The 26,996-nt window shown below is 37.8% G+C and overlaps 1 long non-coding RNA gene across 2 annotated transcripts in view; it reads left to right on the top strand.

The window, feature by feature from the left end:
* LOC150081836 (uncharacterized) overlaps positions 1-26,996 on the top strand; it is a 146,789-nt gene that overhangs the window by 92,835 nt on the left and 26,958 nt on the right. For both annotated transcript variants that reach the window (XR_016547256.1, XR_016547255.1), the window contains one exon: positions 4,191-4,320. This is a non-coding gene — a long non-coding RNA (uncharacterized LOC150081836). The remainder of the gene's footprint in view (positions 1-4,190; positions 4,321-26,996) is intronic.

Here is a 26,996-nt window from a genome sequence, read left to right as displayed (position 1 = left end):
AATGGAGTGATTAATTACAGACTTATAAGCTTGACATCTGTTGCAGAGAAAATAATAGAGTCAGTGGTTAAGGTCATAATGCAAGATCATCTTGATAGAATGCAGTTCTATGGCAACTGTATCCCAGATTTGTTAAGGGGAGATCTTGCCTGACCAATCAGATTATCTACTATGATGCAGTAACAAAGGAAATGGATGAAAAAAATGATTTTGATATCATATATGTAGACTTCAGAATGTTTCTGACAATGGACTTCTCTGTAAATTTGAGTAGTATGGCATTCAGGAAAAGTTACTGGTATGGATAAAGAGATAGTTGAGTGGCATGGGACAGAGAGTGGTTATTAACAGGCACTGCTTTTCTTCACCTAACATTATTAATGGAGTCCTTCAGGGTTCAGTATTGGGCCTCTTGTTTTAGTATTTATTCGTGATACTTATGAAGGCATCTCAAGTTTGCTGATGATACAAAGGTTGGCAAACTAGTTAATAAGAGTTACCACTTCTGCAACAAGACAGAAAAATTTCAACAGTGGGCTGAGAGATTTAACATTAGCAGTTGAATTTTAACATTGATAAATGCAAGATATTGCATTTAGGTAGCAGTAATCACATGATAACATATTAGTTGGATAATGGTAGTGGAGAACAAAAAAAAAAACAATACAAAAAAAAGTCAATGTATGCAGTGCATTACATTTCAGGTGTGTTAGTAAATATTAATAATTCATGCATGAACCAAGAAAATTTTGTTTCTTTGCATCCTCCATATTGCTGACATTCATTTCTCTAACATGAATAGCAGAGACATTTTCACACCTCCAATCTGTAGGAAATTCTGCTAAATAAAGTATACTCTTATGATCTCTCATGGACTAATGTTATTAGTGGAGCCCCTAGGATTTAGTGCACATTGTGGACTCATTGTTGTTTTCTGTATTTATTAATGATATTGATGAAGGTATATCAGGCTTACTTTACTGTTTAAGTTTTCAGATCATATGAAAGTTAGCGGCATGGCTGTAATCACATCATTCTAACTGCAACAAGATCTGGTATGATCTAAAATTAGGCAGTTGGACTGAGAAATGGAAATTGAGGTTTAACATTGACAAAATTCAAAATACTGCATGTGGGTAGCAGTAAGTTCATAAAATCCTAATTGGATAGATCACATCATCCGCCAAGTACCTTATTTACTTTTACTTTGGCAATTTCTCTTCCACTTCCTTCTCTGTTGTAATAGAATAATTTAGCTCCCGGTTATGACTTAGTGTACTTCTGGTGGTCACCATCTCTAAAATATTCCTGCATGAATATAGGTGCAAAAAATTTATTTTGTTTTTTGGCAATCTGAACAGGATTATCAATAGCCCTAAATGGATATGAATCTGATATCCATTTAGATCTAAACTTTGAACAGTACCTCTTTGTTGATATAAAATGCTTAGTAGCTTCTACGATTACTTCCTTGAATGTCTCCCATTTAGATTTTGCAATTGGTAACATCATCAGTTGGTCTAACTGAAAGAAATTTATAAAAACTCTAAGACTACTGTAGTTGCCTTTATGAAAGCAAAATTCCTTCCCTTTGTCCCTGACAGTAGTTATCCCACATTAATATATTGATTCCTTTATCTGAATATTCTTAAGGCATGAAGAGTCACTGCTGATAATCAGATCAGGATTGACCTGATTATCAGTGGTATTTCTTTCTCTGGATCAGTACAGTATTGCTTTCTGATTTGATCAGTATTGCCTTCTCTTGCTTCCTCTTTAACATGCTGTTGTAGAAAACAGTCATCCAATAAATCCACAAAATTTTTGCAACTTTGTGAGTGGCTGACCCACAAGTTTCAGTCAATATCTGGAAAGTTTAAGGGGCCCCATTATAATACATTCCAATATTTTGGCCTATTCTACCTGTCTGTGTAGTTGTTTGTTATATTCATCAGTCATTCCAGGGCTCACATCTGGTGAGTATGGGCTTGGCTCACCCAGGAGCCTGAGCTGGATATCATCATTTTTCTCTTTCTTGGTGATTTCCTTTTTTTTTTTTTTTTTTTTGCCTGGTGCAGCATAAGCCTCAGGCTTACTTGTACCATAAGGCTAATAATAATAATAATAATAATAATAATAATGTGGCCTATAGTAGACTCCTACTGTCATTTTAGTTTTCACAGTGTGTATGCCACACCAAACTGACTCAACACGCTGGTCACCCACATCATCTGGGTTCATTGCCTTAGGTTCTGTGTACTGTTTAATCCAGCACATTATTCCTTTCCATCCCCCACATGTATTCATTATATTCAAATTCTGCATTGCTTATTTCTGAATGGCACCATGTTTCTAATATCTCTATGTCTGCATTTGTTAAATTAACTGGTACTTCAAATTCATCAAATTTGTTTACTATACTCCTAGTGTTATTGTACAAGCAAGGACACACTTACCTATCATTGCTTTAAGTAACCCTAACAGAACGCATGTATTGCCTGTTTTATAATGATACCTGAAACAGGTGTTGTAATCTGTGACACCTCACTTTTCAGGCTGCAGTATGTCCCGACAGAAGCAGTGCAAGAATCGCTTTCACCTCTGCTTGCAGCTTCTGCTCTTATCGTATCCCATACCTGTAAAAACAGTCTTTCCTGTTAAGGCACAAACCATGTTGTTGAAAAAATTCTATTCCGCAGTTTCTCCAGATTGAATTGATTGAAAAGGCTCTCATTGTGAACTCTCTCCTATCCTGTCTGGGCAGAATTGCTTTCAATTTTAATTCTGTACTTGTACTTGTTAATTAACAAGTACAAGTACATTGCCTTGTACAGTATGTACTTTTTTCAATTATATCCTTAGATCTCCTATTCTTAATATCATTGTGCCAGAGGGTACAACCTTTACTACCCTTGAAATGATAACTGTTCTACAGTGTCATCAACTTTAGCTCATATCAACTATACTCCTCCAGAATTATATGGATGACTAAAAAATTGCATTTTATTGTTTTTTTGCAATACTGTTATTGACACTACATTTATATTTTTCTTATATCAATACTAACCTTTTATATCAATAAAAACAGTGTGGTGACTATCAGCCTTCCCAAATTTTATTAAAATTGGACTAAAAGAAATGAACCTAAAAGCAAATTTCTTTTATTATTTGTTTTTAGGTTCATTCACACATATACATATAAAAGCAAGTGCCTTATATATTGTCTTGGCCATGTCAGTTCATCCATCTGTTCATATATAACAGAGGGACCCCCAGTGGGTGGATTTTCATGAAATTTTATGTTTGGGATTTTTAAAATTATTTGTTGTGCTATTCCAAATTTCATTAAAATCAGACAAATAGAAATCTGTTTATATTTCTTTTTTTCCATACAAATTGTATTGAAAAAGGAAATTCATAGGTTAAGTGTAGTTTTTGCAGTTTGTTAGCATTAGACTGTACATGTTAGCTTAAGACAGTCTTATGTAAGACTCATGAACATTGTGTCACTTGTAAAGAGAGACAGAGGAAAAAAAAGACTTAAAAGTATATGGAAACAGAGCAATAAATATTATAAAGTTGTAATTAAATTGAATTGCTAGGTTTAGAGAACATAAAACTATAAGATTTTTATAGAACACTTAATAGTGTTCTTAAGTTATAATATTAGTAATTAATTGATAAGGAGATAACTATATTTGCTTTTTACTTTTATTAATCACAGAAAAAGAACAAAAATTCAGTTAATTTGAGAAAAAAAATTATTTTTAAATGATAGCTAAGAACAGAAGAGTAACACATGTTATTCTTCAGTTCTACTCAGCTGTTTGTTTTAACACATCTGCATTCAATAAAGAATGCAGAAAGAACACACTACTAGTTAGGTGTACCTAATAAAGTGGCAGCACAGTGTATAATGTATATGTCCATGCTGTATCATTATTTTGTCATTAGTAAATTGAAATAATATCTATTTTAAGAATGATTTCATCTGACTGATTTACAAGCATGATATATACTGTTCATAACTTTAATTAAAACTTAGATAAAAAATGTTAATTTTAAAGACTTCTGTACAGTTTTTAGAATTTAAATAAATAATATTCATGAAAATAAAAATTTCAGGTTTTAATTTATGAGTATATTAGTTAACAAATGTTAGTTGTACTTCAGAGACATTAATATTTCAGGATACCACTTGCTGATGAAGATATCCTGCAATCAGGCTCTATAAACAGAAGACCATCACCAAAAGTTTCAGATTACAGCAATACACTAAAGCAAATTCAAACAGCAAAGACTGGTATAACATTTACGAATGTGAGTAAAATCATTTTTCAATAAATTAGCTCTTTTTAATATGCATTTATTTCTTATTAGTTTTGTGCTACTGCCATGAGGGATATAGCATACTTTAAAATACATTTACATATAAAGCATGTGCACTTCAGAATGCAGCAAAAATTTTACAAAATGTACGCCTTTAACTTCTTGACTTTTATCATCCAGTGCATTGTTATATGGGTCTGTTTTCTGGGCATCCATGTTATGCAAGGGTAAGCCATTTTAACTACCATTGTTATCTAAGGTGCTTTGGGCGTTGCCTAGGTGCACAGGCAGGTTTGGCTATTAATACATGTTAATTAATGATGATCCATAAATTATTACCTAGGTGACTGTCTAGTGGCTCCATGATTGGACATTTGACCTAGTACGTCCTGAAATTCTACTGATCGTCTTGATAAGGAGAATTTGTGACTTGGGTCATGCATTGTAACTAACTCACTCCGAAGCCCTCTTATAAGCATGCATATATTATAGTCAGATCCCGGAATGCTGCTAATAAATGAACTTATTATGCTCTCTTTACTATAGATTTTTTACTAAGGTTAACATGTAGCAAGAGAATAGGTCAGAGGCAAAGATACTTAAACAAAACATAATTTATTCTGTACTAATTCCACAAAGATACATAATAGATACTGGATATACAATGTCTTCTTACTCATACTAAAATAGAGAAAATGATGCAATATGTGTCTAAAGCTAATGGTACATATCTGTGTATATGTTAGCATTCTTCGTATAGTCCTCAATTGGAATTGCTCATACTCTGGGGTCCAACACTCGTCTTTCAGTTCAAGTGTATAGGTGCATACATGTACTGCACTGTACGGACCCAAACAGTCTAAGCTTAAGAAATTACATCAATACTAATGGATTTATATTTGTGTTGCAGTCTAATTCATAAGGTGTTGTATCAGTAATAGTACATCAATAAGTATTCCTAGTGAGGAGGTATGCTTCTTATTGGACTTTATCAAGTTAAGAGAAAGTTATGGACATCTGACACTTTCATTCATACTTCAGCTACTATGTTATAAAATTAGGGTGAGAACATGTGGGACTTACCAGTAAAATCCCTGTTTCAATGCTTGTACTTCACTTTTCTACCACCTCTTCTGATAGTTTACGCCAGGAAGACTTTTGGGGCCGGTGATCGGTCAGGAAAAGAAGCCTCGGTCCTTTGTCTCTCACCTGAATATATAGGTCCCCCTCTTTACAATTTTGCTATGCTCCTATTGGCCAGAACACTCATTTTAGTGGGGAACTAATTCCCAGGGACTGGTATTTGGGGAAAAAATACAGCCAAAAGGAACTTCATCGATGAGAAAATAAGTCTCATATCTGCACAGAGTGAAAATTCCAGACTTCTCAGCAGTAACCACCAGACTCGGAAGTCTGATTCCTCACATAAGGAATTGCCCGACAACAGTCGACTCCGCAGTTATAAGATTCAGATTACACCTTAAAGTCAATTTTTATTGTCATTATTTCTTCTTCTCTGGTGAAGATTATCTAATTTCTCTTCATTTTACACATATTCCATGAAGTTAGTCAACATGTGATCAAGTAATGATATCTTGCTGTACAGTGACCAGACTAATAAATGTGGGATAGGATTACAATTCCTATCCTTACCTGGAGCAGCGCCAAAGAGACGTGCTCGAGTGTGGGGGGGGGGGATGTTGTTAGTCACTGTATTGAGTTTCCTACTGCATGTAATACAGTAATGTGAAAAGTATGGGGCAACCCGGCAAAGCAATAGCCTTCTAAGGCAAACGTAAGGTGAAAATTCAGCCATTTTCACACTCCTCATCGCCGTCTCCAGAATTTTGGGCAGGATCAAAAGTTGCGATATCTGAAATTCAGAGAGTTTACACTGGGTTCCAAAGATTCTGCAAAGGGTAGCTTGGTGGGAATAAATAACCAAAACATACCTCCTCTCACAATATTAAGTTAACTTTAACTAGCAATTGATAGTAAACTTAAAGAAAACATAATGTAAACTCTACACTATTTTTACATATTTGTATTTAAAAAACATTTAAATACAAATGTTTTTTTCTAAATACATTTGTATTTTTACATACAAAAACATATTTTTCCTTTTTGAGTTGTTTCATTTCCAAGTGGTTGGAAAATCACAGGGTGTATTCATATACACAGCTGAACCACTCTGACATAAGGATGATATCAAATAATTTTCTAATTGATTAATATCTTACATAACAATAACCTTACCTACGCTGATGTACACAGTCAGGAATATTTTTATATACATTTACTTTTCAACTTAAGATATTATGCACTGTTCACACAAACATTTTATTCAAGTTCTTAGGGTGTATATTTAAAAAAAAAGTTTAATTGTCCAGACAATGTCTCTTTCTTTATTACTGTGAAGGATGTGTATAGTGGCACTGTCTTTGCTGTTGTGGAAGTGTTTGGAGTAAGTTCCTTGGTGTTCACCCTGTTTCTGGAAACTGCAACAAGTTGATTTTTTTCTCTCTTTCCCCTTTTCTTCGATGTGAGTTTAGGGTAACACCATCCTTTTGTCTGTAATTGATCATCTCGGCAATACTCCAACTCTGGTGTACTGAAGAGGCAGTCTCCCACTGAGCTGGAAGTTTCCGGGGAACTCACTCCTTCAGGGGCACTCTGAAATGTAGCTCCTCTTTCACTTTCTCCACTCGGTTCGTTGATGTGATATGGAAACATAAATAAACACAGAATTAGTATCTGTTCTACCCTTTTAAACTCATATACAAAGTATCATTTATACAGATTGCTAAATATGCTAAGTACTTGTGACATTCAATATTTAAAGGAATAACCATTTTATATATATATATATATATATATTTTTTTTTTTAACAAGCTATACAATTACATCATCGTGGCATTCACCTTGGCTAAATGCATTGTAACTTAGCCATTACACAGCATATAGAGTGTTCATAATTAAAATAAATTCGATTACATATAATATCAATATTGTTGTTATTTGGTTTTTAGGAGCATTAGCAACTAGCCGTATCGCTCCGGGAATATGCGGTGGTCATTCCCTGACCTTTCCGCATCCTCCGTATTTGGTGGCCACAGGCTTGAACCCCAGTCTAATCAAGAAGCATGTGCTACACACTGCTGCTCCTGCCCACCTGGCTACGAAGGCGCCAATATCAATGTCTAAGAATGATTGTTCAAAATAATAAAGCTAACACAATGGCTTATTAACTGACATATAATAATATGATATGACAGTCACCTATAATACTACCTATATAAAATAAACACAATAATACTACTTTGACATAAAGCTGTAGTTGAAGACAAGTAACCTTCTTCTTCTTCACATATCAGTTCCCCCCCATCGCCTATCTTTTTTTTTGAAACATACAAATGGTTTTCACTCCTACCACCATTCCTCCAACTGATTAGGTTGGTAAGGCTTCTTCACATACCCCTTGCGCTCGAGCCACCGAGTGTATTAGTTGGCAGCCCGAACAGTGCAGTGTATCTGCACTGTTCGGGCTGCCAACCGTTCCCGTTCAGTAGTGACTCTTGTTTAGGGCAGGATAGGTTGTTAATGTTGACTACGGTTTTCAACTTGAGGGTATTTTGAAGGAAGCGTGTTCTCTCTAATCCTTCGGTGAAGATCACTTGGTAAGATTTAATTATGGATTTAAACCAGAAATCGAAGTATGGCGTTGCTAAAGATCCTTGTTCCCATGAAAGGCCTAGGCACTGATCGCATAGCCAGAGATTGCATGACTGCAACAGGTCAGGGAGCGAGGAGAACCTGCATCCTCCTTTTAAGACCATATTCTTGTGTTGGCGATCACAACCAATGATGGCAATCTCCTTCGGGGAGAGTGCTCCCTCAGCATTTCTGCAAAACTTGATGTCCACAAAGGCCCAATTGTCAGTAGGAACTGGAAATGTTTTGATGTCATTTGTAAGATAGATGGGCAGATAAGTGAAGGTCGGAAGGGAGGCTCTACAACTCCAAGGTGTCTTGTGGAGACATGGATCTCATTTCTTTCTTTGAGGAAATCTCTGGAATTTCTAGTATTTATTATTCTCCTGGATATGTGGCTATATATATCTGTTGTGTCCTGGGCGTTATGAGGGAAAACCTTTTCATATGGGTCCTGGTCTATAACACTCACTAAAATGCAAGGCGTTTTAGTGAGTGTGTGTAGTTGGTTGTTCCTGTAGCGGTAGCCATAAATCCTTGGGAGGGTTGAATATTTCTGGTCATCATTCTTCAGCAGTTTCCCAATGTTTGAAAAGTTGTTGAGGGTGATGCACCAATGTCACTCTGAGTGAACTCTGACGGCTGTTGTGGGTTGTAAATGAGGGGAGGTAAAGAGCTCCTGGTCAGGTCGACATTGGGATTTCTGGGACCTCTTCTGTCTTGTTTCCTGTCATTATTCTCTGATCCTCTCTCTTCTTTGAGGCCTTCCCTGTCCACTGCCTCCCTCCACCAATGTAAAGGGGCGAGTAGGATGGTCCACGAGATTTTACTCAACACCCACCATCCGTTCCGAAGAAGCATACCTGTAGAATCAGATGGCAGGGTGCAGTCCCGAAGAATCTCTGAATATTGGAAGAAAGGTGATAAGGAAAAAGAAAAAAAATTTTTTTTTTTTTTTTTTGTGTTGCTTTTTACTGTTCATTATTCAATCACATGCTTGCAAGTAGGCATAGAGTCGAAGAAGAAGTAAAGGTCACATTGGAATTTTTGGATCCCTCGGGGCGGGGGGGGGATTTCCTTTCACTCTCTCGATTCTTCCCTTTTCTTTTTTTCAAACCAAAGATTTACTTTATTTGTATGTTTATTATTATTTCCCCCCCCCCCCCCCCTCTTTCTATTTCAAATATAGATTTCTTGATCCCTTTCCTTTTCTTCTTCCAATTATATAAACAAGATAAAAATTTATTTTCGGAATCATGCCATACATGAAGAAATAACAAATAATCTTAATAGGGTTACTGATAGAAGAATAATAGGTATTTTGATCCATGAGGTGAATCCTTCACCAATACATTGATAAAACCATGCTGTCCAAGGTGATTGTTCAGTTGTAAAACTTGATATGTGAGAGATTTGTGAAAAGTTCAGGTGGCCAATTTGTAACACTGGATCTTCTAGGCAAAACTCTATGTCCTTACAGGCCGTAATAGTTCTGGCAACTAGACACAGGTTCTCATTGTGACATTAATATCTGTCTTGAATTGAATAGTGTAGGTTGTTGGTTCCTGTGTTAGTTTAATTGACCTACTGGTCACCAATATACTTTGGAAGTTTACAGAAACAGTTCTGGTAAGGCATGTTGAAAATGTTTGAAAGGTGAGGGTAGCTAGTGTACTGCATACAAAACATCCTACTGGTGGGGTAATGTCCTCGATAAATTTAGGGCATACTGTATAAGTTTCCAGGTAAAAGACAAATCCAGTAAATGATTACTCCAATGTTAATGGTGCTGACTGTAGCATATTAGATGTGAGTCTGCCAGAGGGTTCAATTTCTAACTGGTGAAATGTTTGTCTTTGGTTTTGGAAGCTTATTAATTTTGCTAGCCATCATTTGTTCTAAACATGACTCACTTTTTTGGCATCTAACTCTTTCTTCATAGAAGTGACATTGTATCATTCGGTCATCAAAGGTAAACTGTTTGAAACGCTATAATTAGCTTGTATGCCTTAAGTTTTGCAAATTTCAGTGTATGGAGACTGCGAGGTGATCTGATTGCAGTGTATAAAGCCTTGAATGGTTTGAGCATGCTCAGTGCTGATGGGATTCTTCCTCTTGCTCAGAATAATCACCTGAGAGGGCATAAATTCAAATTGAGGAAAGACAGATGTAGGATAGATGTGCAGAAATTTGCCTTTACCCAATGGGTAGTTGGTTGGAGGAACAGACTTCCAGTCTTTGTTGTGGAAGTTGATAGCCTAAATAAATTTAAGGCTGAGCTGGACAGGTGTTTGGAGCAAGGAGGATGGCTGAAATAAGGGTTTTTTTTTTTTTTTTTTGGCTGATGCTATATAAGCTTGCTTTCTTGCATTATGTGCCCTTGCTAATGCTAATGCTAATGCTAACATTCTCCTCAAATATCGATTTCATTTTCAGGAATTTCAATGTTTGAAACAACCTACTCTCTCATGGGCAGGACACATAGCTTGAGGACATGATGTGACAGATGGACTAAGAAAATAACAGAATGGTACCCAAGAGGAGCTAGAAGAAAACTTGGAAGACAACAACGGAGATGGACAGATGAAATTCATGAGTTTGTGGGTAGTAAATGGATGGCCATTGCACAAAACAGAAGGAATTGGAAAGTTGCTGGAGAGGCCTTTCATCCTTCAGTGGATTGAAAATGGCTGATGATGATGATGACGATATAGCTGGGTACGAGGGTAGCCTGTGCGGACGGGCTCTTTGACGCTCTTGGAACAGAGAAGTTTTTCCTGATTTATTTTCTGATTTATTAGCTTAAATTGTCATATTAACTTATTTCTAGAGTAGCTTTATATTCCTAGTTACGATACTTAGTTTAAAGTTTAACTTAGACAGAGATTTTGTAGGTATTACTTAGTATTGGTAACGGTATCAAATCCACGTGTTACAAATTGAACGAGAGGTCTTTTTTTTTAACCAAATTTAGTCAATTTATTAACCAATTGTTATATTAAATTATCTTCTATAAGTAGATTATAGACCTAGTCAGGATCCTTAGTTTATTCTAAATTGAGATAGCGAGATTTGGAAGCTAATCAATACTTACGAGTCCGTAGAAGTACCGTTCGTGAATTCCTGCCATTTTTACACGATAGCATAACCTTAGTGTAGTATAGTGCATAATATAATATTGTCAATTAATCAGTAAATCTATTAATCTTGATAAACTTTATTGTCAATTAAATTGTACTTTTAACTCATATATATATATATATATATATATATATATATATATATATATATATATATAAATATAACGACTTAATCGTAACAAATAATTAATACATAACTATAGTGGTACACGTGATACGGAAGTTATATAAAGGGAACTCGTAGAAAACACTAGATACCGAAAAAATAAATATAGCGTTATAACTGTTTTGGGATATAACTTAAGGATTTAATTTTGTTTTGAAATTTAATTGAATTAAATCGGAATCATGACTCAGACCAGAGCAGCAAAGCAAAAGGCTCAAGCTAATGGGAGTGCTGTGGTTCAGAGGAGAACTGAGGGGAGCAGTTGCCCTCTGAATCACAGTCTTTTAAAATGCACTGTTTGCTTGATGTTTGCGGAGCAGTCGGGTACGGGACATGATACTGCCAAGGGGGATGTCTTTGTGTGTGCACGATGTAAGGAATGCAAGGAAATCAGGCGACAACTCAGGGTTGTTATGGGCCTTTATGAGAGCTTGAAGGACAGGGTAGATGCCCTCGAAGGAAATAAATTGAGGGCCCATCAAGCTCTCAGCCGCCCACATCAACGCCAGAGCTTGCACTTGGTCATCAGGCAACACAGAGGCAGCCCTCTAGGCAGAATGCGCTGGTCCCACAGGAACTAGTAGTTGTTGGTGACTCTATTGTCAGGGAAGCGGGGAACATGCTTTGTAAAAAGGATAGGTGGAATAGGACCAGGGTATGTCTGCCAGGGGCAAAGGTTGATGACGTTGTAGAGCGGATATCATCTTTTAAGGGCACAAAAGGTGATATAGTTGTACACGTTGGCACTAATGATATTAAGAGTAGGAGACCGGCGGAATTACTTAGCAAGTACAGGTCACTGTTGAAAAAAAGCCGTGAATTAGGGTTGAATTTGAAAGTGTCTGCAATTCTGCCCAGACACGATAGGAGGGAGTATATGATGAGAGCCTTGTCGATCAATTCGGCCCTGGAGGGATTGTGCAAGGCTCAAGGGGTAGAATTTTTTTCAGCCTGGACTGTACTTGTTAACAGGAGAGATTGCTTCTACAGGGATGGGATACACTTAAATAGAAAGGGTGCAAGAATTTTTGCTGATGCTGTCGAGGCAGAGTTAGGTGGGTCGGAAAACTGCTAGCTTGGGGGGGATACAAGGACTAATAGATTAACAGTAGCCACTGGCAGAAGTGGAAGTGATTCTTGCACTGCTTCTATTGAAATGAGCAGAAGCCTGAAAAACAAGATGCAGGATATTTCAGAGACTGCTGGGAGTCATTGCGGTACAAGTAAACACATAGGTTGTGTTAGGGTAGCCAAGAATAGAAACAGGTGCATGTATACCTGCGTGTACACCAATGCTAGGAGTTTGGTAAATAAATTTGATGAATTTGAGGTATTGCTCAAAACATCAAAGGCAGATATTGTTGGGATATCAGAGACGTGGTGTCACACAGATATAAGGAATGGGGAACTGGAATTTGGGGAATACAATGTGAATAGAAAGGATAAACAGGGGAGGAGGGGTTATGCTATTAGTTAAGAAACACATAAAGTCCAAGGAAGTGAAGCCAGTCGACATTGATGGACAGGGCAGTGTCGAGTCAGTTTGGTGTGACATAAGCATAGGGAAATCAAAATTGAGAGTAGGAGTGTGCTATAGGCCTAATGACTCTGATGAGTATAATAAGATATTGTACAGGGAAATAGAGTGGGCCAGTAAATCAGAGAGTCTTATAATGGGGGATTTTAATTTCCCAGATATTGACTGGAATTTGTGGGTTGGTCACTCGCACACTAGCAAGGCTTTTGTGGATTTATTGGATGATTGTTTTCTACATCAGCATGTTCGTGAGGCAACAAGAGGGAGCAATACTCTTGATCTGATTATCAGTAGTGATTCTTCATGCATTAAGAACCTGCAGATAAATGAACCACTAGGTGGCAGTGATCACAGTGTGTTAAAGTGGGATTTACTCAAGGAGGTAACTACCATCAGAGGTAAAGGGAAGGGTTTTTGTTTTCGTAAAGGAGACTATGATGGTCTGAGACAGTATTTAAATTCTGTACAGTGGGACCAACTGATGATGTTACCAACAGCAAACTAAAAATGGGAAGCATTCAAGGAACTAATCTTGGAGGCTACCAGGCTTTACATACCAACTAAGAAATATTGTTCAAGGTTTAGGCCTAAATGGTTGTCAGATGAACTAATGAGACATGTGGCAGAGAAGAAAAATGCATGGGATACATACAAATTAATGGGTGACATGGAAGCCTATGATAGATATAAGTTGGTCTGTAACCAAGTCACAAAGGAGATTAGGCAGGCAAAGGCAGACTACGAAAAATCCTTGGCAAAGGATGCAAAGAAAAACAGAAAAGAGTTCTTTACCTATTTAAACTCAAGAAGGAAAGGGATGAATCAGATTGGTCCACTGGATATTGATGGTTCAACAGTTGAGGATCCTGCTCAGGTGGCTAACAATCTAAATGAGTATTTTGCATCTACATTCACGCATGAGGAGTTATTCAGGAAGGAGAATGATGTAGGTAAAGTAAACATTGGCAGTGAGCTGGATGATTTTGTAATAACTGAGAGGAAAGTGGAGGAGAGATTATTGAGGATAAACATAAAAAAGGCAGCTGGGGTGGATGGGATCTATCCAGTTATATTAAAGGAGGCAGCAAAGGAAGTAAGCAAACCCCTAGCCATAATTATGAGAGCTTCTTTGGACTCAGGGGAGGTACCCATAGACTGGAGATGTGCAAATGTAACCCCAATTCACAAAGGAGGATCAAAGGCTGACACAAGTAATTATAGACCTGTTAGTTTAACTTCTGTTCCAGGTAAATTAATGGAGGCACTGATTAAAGAAGCACTGCAGGATCATCTAGACAAGAATTCAGTTATAGCTCAGACGCAGCATGGTTTTGTTAAGGGCAGGTCTTGCCTGACCAATTTGATTAGATACTATGATGTAGTCACAAAAGAACTGGATGCAGGGAATAACTTTGATATTATATATTTGGATCTTAGAAAGGCTTTTGATACTGTTGCACATGGAAGACTGCTGCACAAATTGGAGCAGTGTGGCATTGGAGGCAAATTGCTGCTATGGATAAGGGGATGGTTGAGTGGCAGTAGACAGAGAGTGGTAATCAATGGACACTGCTCAACGTGGACTAATGTTATTAGTGGAGTTCCTCAGGGTTCAGTGTTGGGTCCGTTGTTGTTTTCGGTGTTTATGAATGATATTGATGATGGGATATCAAGTTTAATGTCCAAGTTTGCAGATGATACAAAGGTTGGCAGGGTTGGTAAGGACACCACTGACGCTATGCTGCTGCAACAGGATCTGGAAAGGTTGAACAGATGGGCTGAGAGGTGGCAAATGAAGTTTAACATTGACAAATGTAAAGTACTACATATGGGAAACAGTAACCCCAGAGCAACGTATCAACTCTGCGGTACTACACTGACAGTGGTGGAGAATGAAAAGGACCTGGGGGTAATTGTTCAGGCAGATATGAAGTTCTCTGAGCAGTGCAGACGAGCTGCAAGAGTAGCTCATGGTGTCTTGTCAATGATATACAGGAATTTTTCTAGCAGGGATAAGGAGGTGATTATTCCCTTGTATAAGGCAATGGTTAAGCCACATCTTGAGTACTGTATACAGGTCTGGAGGCCTCATTTCAAGAAGGATGTAGAGCTGCTGGAACGGGTACAGAGAAGGGCAACAAGATTAGTGAATGGAACAAAGGGTTGCTCTTACGAAGAAAGGCTTAAGTTTTGCAAATTACAGAGTCTGGAGACTAGGCACCGGCGAGGTGATCTGATAGAGGTGTATAAGGCTTTGAATGGTTTGAGCATGCTCAATGCCAATGGGATTCTTCATCTTGCTCAGAATAATCAGCTCAGAGGGCATAAATTCAAATTGAGGAAGGACGGATGTCGGATAGATGTGCGGAAATTTGCCTCTGGCCAGCGGGTGGTTGGTTAGTGGAACCGACTTCCATCACTTGTTGTTGAAGTTGATAGCCTAAACAAATTTAAGGCTCAACTGGACAGGTATTTCGAGCGAACGGAGGGGTGAAATGGGAGTGGTGTGTTTTTTTTTTTTTTTTTTTGGCTGATGCTGAATAAGCTTGCTTTCTTGCATCATATGCCTCTACTAATGCTAATGCTAATGACGACTCTCATGTCATGTCACCTCCAAAGCATCTCGAAGCAGGCCTGCTAAATCAAATCCCTTGGCTTGAGTGTTCTGATTGTCTTGTTGATCTAACCTCAAGGCAAGTGGGCCTAGCATCCAATGTAATGTTCTCTCCACTCCACTCGGCTGTGCTATGCTATCTGCATTCCCTTGTACTCTATTATTTTGATCTGGAGGTTTATCTCTCTCCTTTTCTGTCTCACCGGTGGGAATACCATGTTCCACTTCCTCTACTACAACTGAAGCTGTCTCAGACACTAATGCTTCATTCTGTGACTAGGTGTTACAGTATCCTCCTGTGGGGTACATGCCATACGATCGTGACTATGCAAATTATAGCTATGGAATCGAGTAGGCATTTGGGCGGTTCCTTTTGAATTTGCAGATGGTTCTATCTCTGATTGCTTTTCTGATTTTTAGTTGGGAGAGAAGACACAGGAATGGACACTGTAATGCTTGTCTTTCTGGTTGGTTCAGTTAATATTGGTCTGAGGCCTATTGGGATCTGGAAGATCCCAATAGGCCTCAGTTCCAGTTTGATCTGGAAGATCAATATCATCCAGATCTTCAATTTCTTCAATATCATTCTCTGTGCATAGTTCGGAAAATTTTTTCGGTCAACTAACTTCATCAATCGATCTACGTGCACCAGCTGGTTGTCTTTTGGGGTGATACATGTGCTGTATCCTGAAGTTAACGGCTGAGGTCTGACTGATCACTCGATAAGGACCTGTGCTCAAACGGGCCAATTTTTTTGTAGCATCAACTTTTACCTTAAGAGTAAAAAGATAGACGAGACTTCCTACACGGATATCCTTGTCCACTGCTATTGATGCCCAATGTTGTTCTTGTGTTTGCACTGCTTCCAAATGTTGAGAGATGACCTCGTAAGTCCTATGAAGACGCGCACATATCTGTTCCGAATAATTTTCCAAAGTAGGTCTCGCTTGGGTATGCCATAGGTGGGAAGGCAATACCAAATCTCTTCCATACATCAAAAAATTGGGGGATTCCTGCGTGGAACTGTGGGTCGCAGTATGGTATGCAGTGAATGCCGGGGGGGACCGTGACATTCCAATCTGATTGAGCATCGTTGACTACATGTGACAGAATTATTGCTAACATATGATTCAAACGTTCCACTTTTGTGTTGCACCGAGGGTGAAAATTCTCCCTGGGTAAGAGTGTTCAGGGACACTCTTACCCAGGGAGAATTTTCGACAGGGACCCTCATCAGAGCCGCTTTAGCCTTAGAATTGTATCCTTTATGCTCCATATATGATGGGCAAGACTCAATGTAGTTCTTGACATCGCTATGCATGCCTGTCCAGAAGAAGTTTTTGCAATGTTTTCTGGAGTGCCATATGTCCTCCACTAAGAACATTATTGTGGCATGCCTTCAAAATCTCTTCCTTCAGGCCGTACGGTACTACCAATTGTTCAAATGTCTCTTCACATTCTGCTCCAGGGTCAGATAAAGTAAAATGATATAATATTCCATCTTTGCTAAAAAAAAAAAAAAAAATGAATCTGGGATTTTAGTTAATGCCTGGGGTTCTCCCTCCAGCTGTTCAATTCAAGTTAGGGTCTTCTCTTCTCTTTGTAGGATCTGATCAAAATTTTGGTTTGCTGTTGTGGCATAACTAATGTTTCCAAAGTTACAACAGTTGATACAGGAGCAACTAATTCGGTAGTTTTTAATTCCTTTGGCTTATTCTGTTTTTCATCTTCATCTAACACCGGTCTGGAAAGAAAATCTGCATTTGAATGGATCCTTCCAGGTCTATATAGCACCTTAAAGTCAAACTATTGTAGTAACATGCTCCAACTCGCTAAACGTGGCAACGGATTTTTCAAATGGAGCAAGTAACTCAACAGCTGGTTATCCATTATTAGTGTAAAATTCGAAGAAACTAAGAATGGTCTAAATTGTAAAACTGCGAAAACTATCGCAAGAGCCTCCTCGGTGGTACTATACATTCTCTCTGATTTCTTTAAAAGTCTTGAAGCATAAGCGACAGGATGTCTTAAATTATCACCTACTTCCTGTTCGAGAACACCTGCAATGGCATAACTACTTGCGGTTGTACTTACAAAGAACGGCTTTGTGAAATCTGGATAAATCAACAGAAGTTGTGTTATCAAAGTAGTTTTGAATTTATTGAAGACTACTTGCTGGGTGGAAAAGGTAATTTTTTCAACTATTTCAACCCAACATCACACTGTCACTGTGATGTTGGGTTGAAGAACGAGCTAAAGAAGAAGAAACCAGAGAACAGAAGACGAGATCGAGGGAGCTATGAGAAATAAGTATAGGTTAACAGTGTTGGTTTTCATGTTTATGGAGAATTAGGTAAAGAGGCATTTATCTTTTACATCAATACAATACTAACATCTCCAGGAACACCCCATATTTGGCAACTAGTAGGGAATCTGCCTGCATAGATCTGTTTAAAAAAAAATAATAAATAAAAACAATAGAAAATTACCCCTTTTCCTTAAATTTCAATTGCAAAAAAAAACGAGTTGCAACACAATTGAAATTATAGTTCTCTTTCAGCTCTACACAAAGGTAAGTCACACCATTTGGGGCCCTAACCTCACCCAGACATTAATAAACCTAAAAAAATGGAAGGACAGAGCCCACAAACAGAAGTAGATTTGTTAGTCCCCCCTCTTTCCACCAATTTGTTGGGAACTCAATCAGAACCCCAATCTGAACCTGGCAGGCCTCATTTGGCCAATATCACGGGTTACCTTGGGCTCATACCAATTTTTTTGGCAAACGATGAGGGCCCAAACTTGCAGTTGTTTTTTGAGGAAAGACAGATGTAGGATAGATGTGCGGAAATTTGCCTTTAGCCAGTGGGTAGTTGGTTGGTGGAACAGACTTCCATCCCTTGTTGTGGAAGTTGATAGCCTAAATAAATTTAAGGCTCAGCTGGACAGGTATTTCGAATGAACAGAGGGGTGAAATGGAAGTTTTTTTTTTTTTTTTTTGGCTGATGCTGCATAAGCTTGCTTTCTTGCATCATATGTCTCTACTAATGCTAATTTTGGAAAGTGTTCATGAACTCTCGTTTTGGGAAGATAAAGAATATATTGCAGTGGTTAAAGCGAAAATTTGCGGAGCTGCCTGGCAAACTGCCTGGAGCTGCGAGGAGAAAGGAATTACAGGGACTTTAAGAATGCCTTTTTGGCTCAATTTGAGAAGAGGGAACTGATTGTTACTTGCCTCCACCAATTTGCAACTGTGATCCAAGGACTGATGGAATCTGTAATTAGTTACAGTGCGCGTGTAAAGAATTTGGCTCGAGCCCCATTTAAAAATCAGGTGGAATCACTCGAGGCATCAGCCATCCTTGATCAAGCGATGCTGGCACAATTTCTTAGGGGAGTTTCAAGCAAGATGAGAAGAATGGTGCTTTTGCAAAACCCTTTAACTTTTTTGGAGGGGATCGAAATTGCCCAGAGGGAAGAAAATAACGATCAGTTAGCACAATCAAAAAATATGTCACTTAATTGTTGGCAGTAGTCAGGCAACAAGGGATGAAGTTTGGATCAACAGGAAAAGCAGTTTAAAACATATCCAAAAGCCTATGCAAGACCAAATACAAGATTTACAACAATTGTTAGATATGTTAACAGTAAACAACATGATCCTAAATAATCTAGAAATACAAATTGTGTTCTTAATCATCAGTTTCAATATCAGACAGAAAATACAATGCGTCAGCTATCCAACTTCCGCATTCTCGAAGATTTGTGCATAATGCCTCACTCACAGTCGGATAGAGCAGTAAGCCTGTTGCTAGGCAATGCAGCCTTGGGAGTGAAGGTCGTTGACTGCACAGCCCGGCACTTCAGCGCTTCATGTGATAATAACGGACGTCATTTCAGGCAACACACCTTTGGAAATCCTGTGAAAAGCTAGCAGGCAGGGAGAAAGATGCTATGGTAAATGTTTGACTATCGGCCGACGCCAGCACCACTCATGTACTCATGTACGAATCGCAGAGTGCACAACTACACTGTGCTATCAAAATTTAGCGCATCCTATATACAATTTTGTTGAAAACAGGGATAGAATTGCAGGTAGAACATATTATCAAAATAGGGGTAATATGAACTCTTACATAAAGTCAAGAAGGGGAGCATCTAGGAATGAGTTTAATCAAAGACAAATACAGCCTAAAGTCTATTTTTAATTGTCATTACTTCTTCTCCAGTGAAGATTATCTAATTTCTCTTTGTTTTATGCATATCCCTTCCATGAACTTCATCAACATCTGATCAAGTAACGATATCTTGCTGTACAGTGACCAGATTAATAGAGGTGGGATAAGATTACAATTCCTATCCTTACCTGGAGCGGCACCAAAGAGACGTGTGCTCGAGTGGGGGGGGCTCGTTAGTCACTGTATTGAGTTTTGTACTGCATGATTACAGTAGTGGGAAAAGTATGGGGCAACTCAGCAAAGCGATAGCCTTCTAAGGCAAACGTAAAGTGAAAATTCAGCCATTTTCACAGCATTTTAATATAGTGTTATGTATTTTTCTGTGTATTTTCTACAATTCTGTTGGTTACCCAACTTCTTCATTAAGGAGTAATGGTTGGTTTGACTGCTTTAAAAGGCCCACAAACTTATATTATATAAGGATAATTGGAGAGGCTGCTGCCAACACAAGACCATTGAATGACTCCCTGATATTAGTGTTAATAATAATGCAAGGGAAAAAACTTATATGGTATCAGCAAAAAAAAAAAAAAAACTAACCATATCATATATCCATGCCATCTGATAATTTGTCTGAAAAAAAAACCCTGTGAAATTCCGTGAAAAGCTAGCAGGCAGGGAGAAAGATACTACGGTAAACGTTTGACTATTGGCCGACGCCAGCACTACTCATGTACGAATCGCGGAGTGCACAACTACATTGTGCTACCAAAATTTAGCGCATCCTATACTATAAATAGGATTAAATTTATTCAAACTATCCATGTGGAAGTTTGTTCCAACAATCAATTACCCTCTGGCTAAAAACACATTTTCATACATCAATCCTGTGACCATGCGTTTTTCAATTTAAATTTATATCCCTTTATGTATGTTGTATGAGAAAGAGTAAGAATGCTGATAGCATTGTTCACTCAATTCATTTAAAGCCTTAAACAGGATAACATCAAGGAATGCTACATTTCTGCTAAGCAAACTCTGAACTGATAACCGGACCATTTAAGTGCACACCAGTGTGCATGTGTGCAGTGCATGCTGTGGCTTACCATTCTGCACAACACGCTTAGAGCTGTAATTGGGTATTCCAAAAAATCATTTTCGTGTTGGTTATCTAACCTCAAATGATTGATAACTGCAAGCATTTGCAGACTACTACTATAATTACCCAACTGCTGTGCTCAAAGACTATTGCTTGTTTGAAAATATGCCTTTTTTAAAATTTTACCTCTTCTGGATAATGCACCTGATAATTCAACTTCTTGCTGATATTTTGAAAAACATCAGGGTGCTATTTGTGCTCCTCAGTAAACCTAATTAATCCAGACTCTTAATTAAGGAGTGATAACTGCTTTAATGGTGAACATTATGTGCAGTTTTCCAAGCTGATAAAGGAGACAGATATTGAGGATAAACATACAATTAAGAAGTTATGGCACAAGTTTCATTTTAAAGATGGTGTTGGCCATGGGTACCCAAACTACGGCTTGTGGGCTAGATCTGTCCCACAAAAGAATTTTATCTGGCTTGCAGATATTTAAATTAGATCGTAAAAATTAATGTTCATATTAGATCACAATAAAATTTATGAAAAACACATTTTACAGATTATTTTAACATTTGTCAGTTGATTAGTGTTGATGCCTCTGTGTAATCAGCTTAGTCTTGTTAGATATTAATTCTGTTATTTCCACTCAAAGCTATTCTTTGAAACATTGTCTGTTAATCTTGACACTGTCATTAAATAGCAACAGGCATTAGAGACAGTAATTAGGGATTTCATAATCCCTTGCCAGCCTGCACACCAACCCTGATGTCAGATTGCGGGTGCAATGGTCACCATAGGCTTCCACTGCACAAGAATCCCGGATCCAGGGTAAAACCTGGCAACAGCAGCATGGTCTGATGATTAGTTTCGGTAAGATCCTGAACCAACCTGCACGTGAACCCTGATGTCCAGAGTATGGGAGCAAAAGTCATCCCTGGCTTCTACTATACAAGAATCCCAGATCCAGGATAAAAACATGACACTATCCTATTGGTTAATAGAGTTAATCCCTCTGCTATAAATTAACTGCTGGCATCGTGTATGCACATAAAGTTTCTGGTAGCATTGGCAAGAGGAGGCTGTCAGCAGGTATGAATTTAATCTCTTTGTATTACCTTACATTAACTGTTTTCTATTGTAACAGCAATTCAAAGCTTAATACTTTAGAATCGTAATCTTCCAATTGTAATATTGGTAATTGAAATTGTATTATTGGTAATTGTAAATGTAATATCCTAAAATATTCAAATTTTTAGCCCTTTATGTTCTCCCCACATCATAATCTGATTAGCATTAGTAGAGGCATTTGATGCAAGAAAGTAAGCTTATGCAGCATCAGCCAAAAAAAAAAAAAAAAAAAAAACACCACTTCCACTTCACCCCTCTGTTCGTTCAAAATACCTGTCCAGCTGAGCCTTAAACTTATTTAGGCTATCAACTTCCACGACAAGGTATGGAAGTCTGTTCCACCAACCAACCACCCGCTAGCTAAAGGCAAATTTCCGATCGTCTATCCTACATCTGTCTTTCCTCAATTTGAATTTATGCCCTCTCAGGTGATTATTCTGAGTGAGAGGAAGAATCACATCCGCATTGAGCATGCTCAAACCATTCAAGGCTTTATACACCTCTATCAGATCACCTCGCTGGTGCCTAGTCTCCAGACACTGTAATTTGCAAAACTTAAGCCTTTCTTCGTAAGAGCACCCCTTTGTTCCATTCACTAATCTTGTTGCCCTTCTCTGTACTCGTTACAGCAGCTCTACATCCTTCTTGAAATGAGGCCTCCAGACCTGTATACAGTACTCTAGGTGTGGCCTGACCATTGCCTTATACAAGGGAATAATCACCTCCTTATCCCTGCTAGAAAAATTCCTATATATCATTGACAATACACCATGAGCTACTCTTGCAGCCCGTCTGCACTGCTCAGAGAACTTCATATCTGCCTGCACAACCACCCGCAGGTCCCTTTCATTCTCTACCACTGTCAGTGTAGTACCACAGAGTTGATACGTTGCTCTGGGGTTGCTGTTTCCCATGTGTAGTACTTTACATTTGTCAATGTTAAACTTCATTTGCCACCTCTCAGCCCATCTGCTCAACCTTTCCAGATCCTGTTGCAGCAGCATAGTGTCAGTAGTGTCCTTGACAACCCTGCCTACCTTTGTATCGTCTGCAAACTTCGACATTAAGCTTGATATACCATCATCAATATCATTTATGAATACAGAAAACAATAATGGACCCAACACTGAGCCCTGAGGGACTCCACTAATAACATTAGTCCACGACGAGCAGTGTCCATTGATTACCACTCTCTGTCTTCTCCCCCTCAGCCACCCCTTTATCCACAGCAGCAATTTGCCTCCAATGTCACACTGCTCCAATTTGTGCAGCACTCTTCCATGTGCAACAGTATCAAAAGCCTTTCTAAGATCCAAGTATAAAATATCAAAGTTATTCCCTGCATCCAGTTCCTTTGTGACTGCATCATAGTATCCAATCAAATTGGTCAGGCAAGACTTTCCCTTAACAAAACCATGCTGTGTCCGAGCTATAACTGAAGTCTTGTCTAAATGATCCTGCAGTGCTTCTTTAACTAGTGCCTCCATTAATTTTCCTGCAACAGAAAAAAAGTTCTGTGAGTTTAACAGAAGTTAAACTCACAGGTCTATAATTACTTGTGTCAGCCTTTGATCCTCCTTTGTGAATTGGGGTCACATTTGCACATCTCCAGTCTGTGGGTACCTCCCCTGAGTCCAAGGAAGCTCTCATAATTATGGCTAAGGGTTTGCTTACTTCCTTTGCTGCCTCCTTTAATATAACTGGATAGATCCCATCCACCCTGGGTGCCTTTCTTGTGTTTATCTTCAACAATTTCTCCTCCACTTTACTCTCAGTTATTACAAGATTCTCTAGCTTACTGCTAGAGTTGAATACACCTCTGGCTTCCCCCTCGCTAAATAACTCCTCATGTGTGAATGTCGATGCAAAATATTCATTTAGTTTGTTAGCTACCTGAGCAGGATCATCAACAGTTGACCCATCGATATCAAGTGGACCAATCTGATTCATCCCCTTCCTTCTAGAGTTTACATAAGTAAAGAACTCTTTGCTGTTTTTCTTTGCATCCCTTGCCAAAGATTTCTCGTAATCTGCCTTCGCCTGCCTAACCTCCTTTGTAACTTGGTTACAGATCAACTTGTATCTATCATAGGCTTCTGTGTCACGTGTTAATTTGTATGTATCCCATGCATGTTTCTTCTCTGCCATATGCCTCATCAGGTCATCTGACATCCATTTAGGCCTAAACAATATTTCTTATTTGGTATGTAAAGCCTAGTAGCTTCCAAGATAAGTTCTTTGAATGCTTCCCACTTTGCATTTGCTGTTGGTAACATCATCAGTTGGTCCCACTGTATAGAATTTAAATACTGTCTCAGTCCATCGTAGTCTCCTTTACGAAAGCAATAACCCTTCCCTTTACCCCTAATGGTAGTTACCTCTTTGAGGAAATCCCACTTCAGCACACTGTGATCACTGCCACCTAGTGGTTCATTTATCTGCAGATTCTTAATGCATGAAGAATCACTGCTGATAATCAAATCAAGAGTATTCGTCCCTCTAGTTGCCTCCCGAACATGCTGATGTAGAAAACAATCATCCAATAAATCCACAAAAGCCTTGCTAGTGTGTGAGTGACCAACCCACAAATTCCAGTCAATATCTGGGAAATTAAAATCTCCCATTATAAGACTCTCTGATTTACTGGCCCACCCTATTTCCCTGTACAGTTTCTTATTATACTCATCAGAGTCATTAAGCCTATAGCAAACTCCTACTCTCAATTTTGATCTCCCAATGCTTATGTCACACCAAACTGACTCGACACTGCACTGTCTAGCGATGTCCACTGGCTTCACTTCCTTGGATTTTATGTATTTCTTAACTAATAGCATAACCCCTCCTCCCTTCCTGTCCTCTCTATCCTTTCTGTAGACATTGTACTCACCAAATTCCAGTTCCGCATTCCTTATATCTGTGTGACACCACGTCTCTGTCCAAATACGGAGGATGCGGAAAGGTTAAGGAATGACCACCGCATATCCTGGAGCAATATGGCCTTAGTTGCTAATGCTCCTAAAAACCAAAACAACAACAACCACGTCTCTGATATCCCAACAATATCTGCCTTTGATGTTTTGAGCAATACCTCAAATTCATCAAATTTATTTACTAAACTCCTAGCATTGGTGTACACGCAAGTATACATGCACCTATTTCTATTCTTAGCTACCCTAACACAACCCATGTGTTTACTTGTACCGCAATGACTCCCGGCAGTCTCTGAAATATCCTGCATCTTGTTTTTCAGGCTTCTGCTCATTCCAATAGAAGCAGTGCAAGAATCTCTTTCACCTCTGCCAGTGGCTACTGTTAATCTATTCGTCTTTGTCTCCCCCCAAGCTAGCAGTTTTTCGACCCACCTAACACTGCCTCGATAGCATCAGCAAATATTCTTGCACCCTTTCTATTTAAGTGTATCCCATCCATGAAATTGTATTATTGGTAATTGTAAATGTAATATCCTAAAATATTAAAATTTTTAGCCCTTTATGTTCTCCCCACAGCATAATCTGATGATGGGCATCGGTAAGATACCCGAAACATCACCTTATTAAACTATATTATAATTAATAATATAGTTTTATATTATAATATAAAACTAAGCTTTATATTATAATAATGTAGTTTATTAGGCAAATAGCCTAATAAACTACATTATTTAATTAGGCAAAAAATGTATTAGGCAAACAGCCAAATAAACTATATTATTAATTTCACGTGATATAAGAGTGATGTGAATATAATAATAACCTTTATGTTAAAATATTTCATAAAATAACTTTTCTTTTTTTTCAACATCAACTTCGACATGATTTTTAAGGGATCACTGGAATAAAAAAAAAATACTTGTGAATACTGAAGTAAGCACTTAAAATTTTATGAAATATTTTAACATAAAGGTTATTATTATATTCACATCACTCTTATATCACGTGAAATTAATAATATAGTTTATTAGGCTGTTTGCCTAATAAATTTTTGCCTAATTAAATAATGTAGTTTATTAGGTAAACAGCCTAATAAAAATCATGTTGAAGTTGATGTTGAAAAAAAAAAAGAAAAGTTAATTCTGAGTGTTGCATTCTTAATGAGTGGTGGCCAATTAATTACTTTTAGCACTGCTCAGTGATACTTGCACATGTTTTATTTGCAATGAAGCTTTTTCAGTGTTCAAGGAATATAATATGAAACGTCACTACACCACAAAACATGCCTCAAATTACAATAAATTTTAAGGAGCTTTGCGGCAGAAAAAACTCCAAGAACTGACCCAAAATTTTCAGAGTCAACAACAGAAGATTAGAACTGTTACTCATCAAAATTTATCTGCAGTTAGAGCTAGTATTCGAGAATCCCAAATCATTGCCGAAGAAGGAAGGGCCTTTATTGATGGAGAATTTGTAAAACAAATTTGTTTGGCAATTGCAGAAGTATGTACTGAGAAAGTAAAGAATTTTGTGTCTAAGTTTATCTTCTTCAACTGTAATGAGAAGAATTGAAGATTTAGGAGCCGATGTTCAAAATAAACTCTTAGAAAAAGTTTGTGAATTCACACATTTTTCAATAGCAATTGATGAGAGTGAAGATACAAGCCATACAGTTCAATTACTAATTTATATACTAATTTAAAAACAACAAGGCTTATGGGAAAAACAGGGATAGGGGCAGAGCACTTAAAAAATGTTCAGCCTGGTAAGTAACATGCTGTAAAAAAGGTTAGAAACCCAATAAAATTTGCAGGTTTAAACATCTTAAATTTCTAATAAATAAATAAATATTACAGTAAATATAGCACTATAATATATACATACTAATTGATATTTCTGTTCACTGGCTTTTTTTTTTTCTTTTTGGATTGTAAAATTTAAAACAGAAAAAAAGATAAGCAATCAGTAATGACGAACAGAACATGCACAAATTTCACAAGTGTGATACACAGTAACAATTTCATGCATTGAAAATAAGAAGTTTGAAAAATAGGAATGAAAAGAAGATTCTGGAAATTTATTTGTTTTTTATATGATTTAAGATTTCATGGAACAGAAAACACATTTCACCATAATAACGTAAAAACCTACAGAATT

This window comes from Mastigoproctus giganteus, chromosome 8 (genome assembly GCF_048544385.1).
Source record: "Mastigoproctus giganteus isolate SK-2022 chromosome 8, ASM4854438v1, whole genome shotgun sequence".
Classification (NCBI taxonomy): Eukaryota; Metazoa; Arthropoda; class Arachnida; order Uropygi; family Thelyphonidae; genus Mastigoproctus; species Mastigoproctus giganteus.
This window is presented reverse-complemented; position numbering and strand designations above follow the sequence as displayed.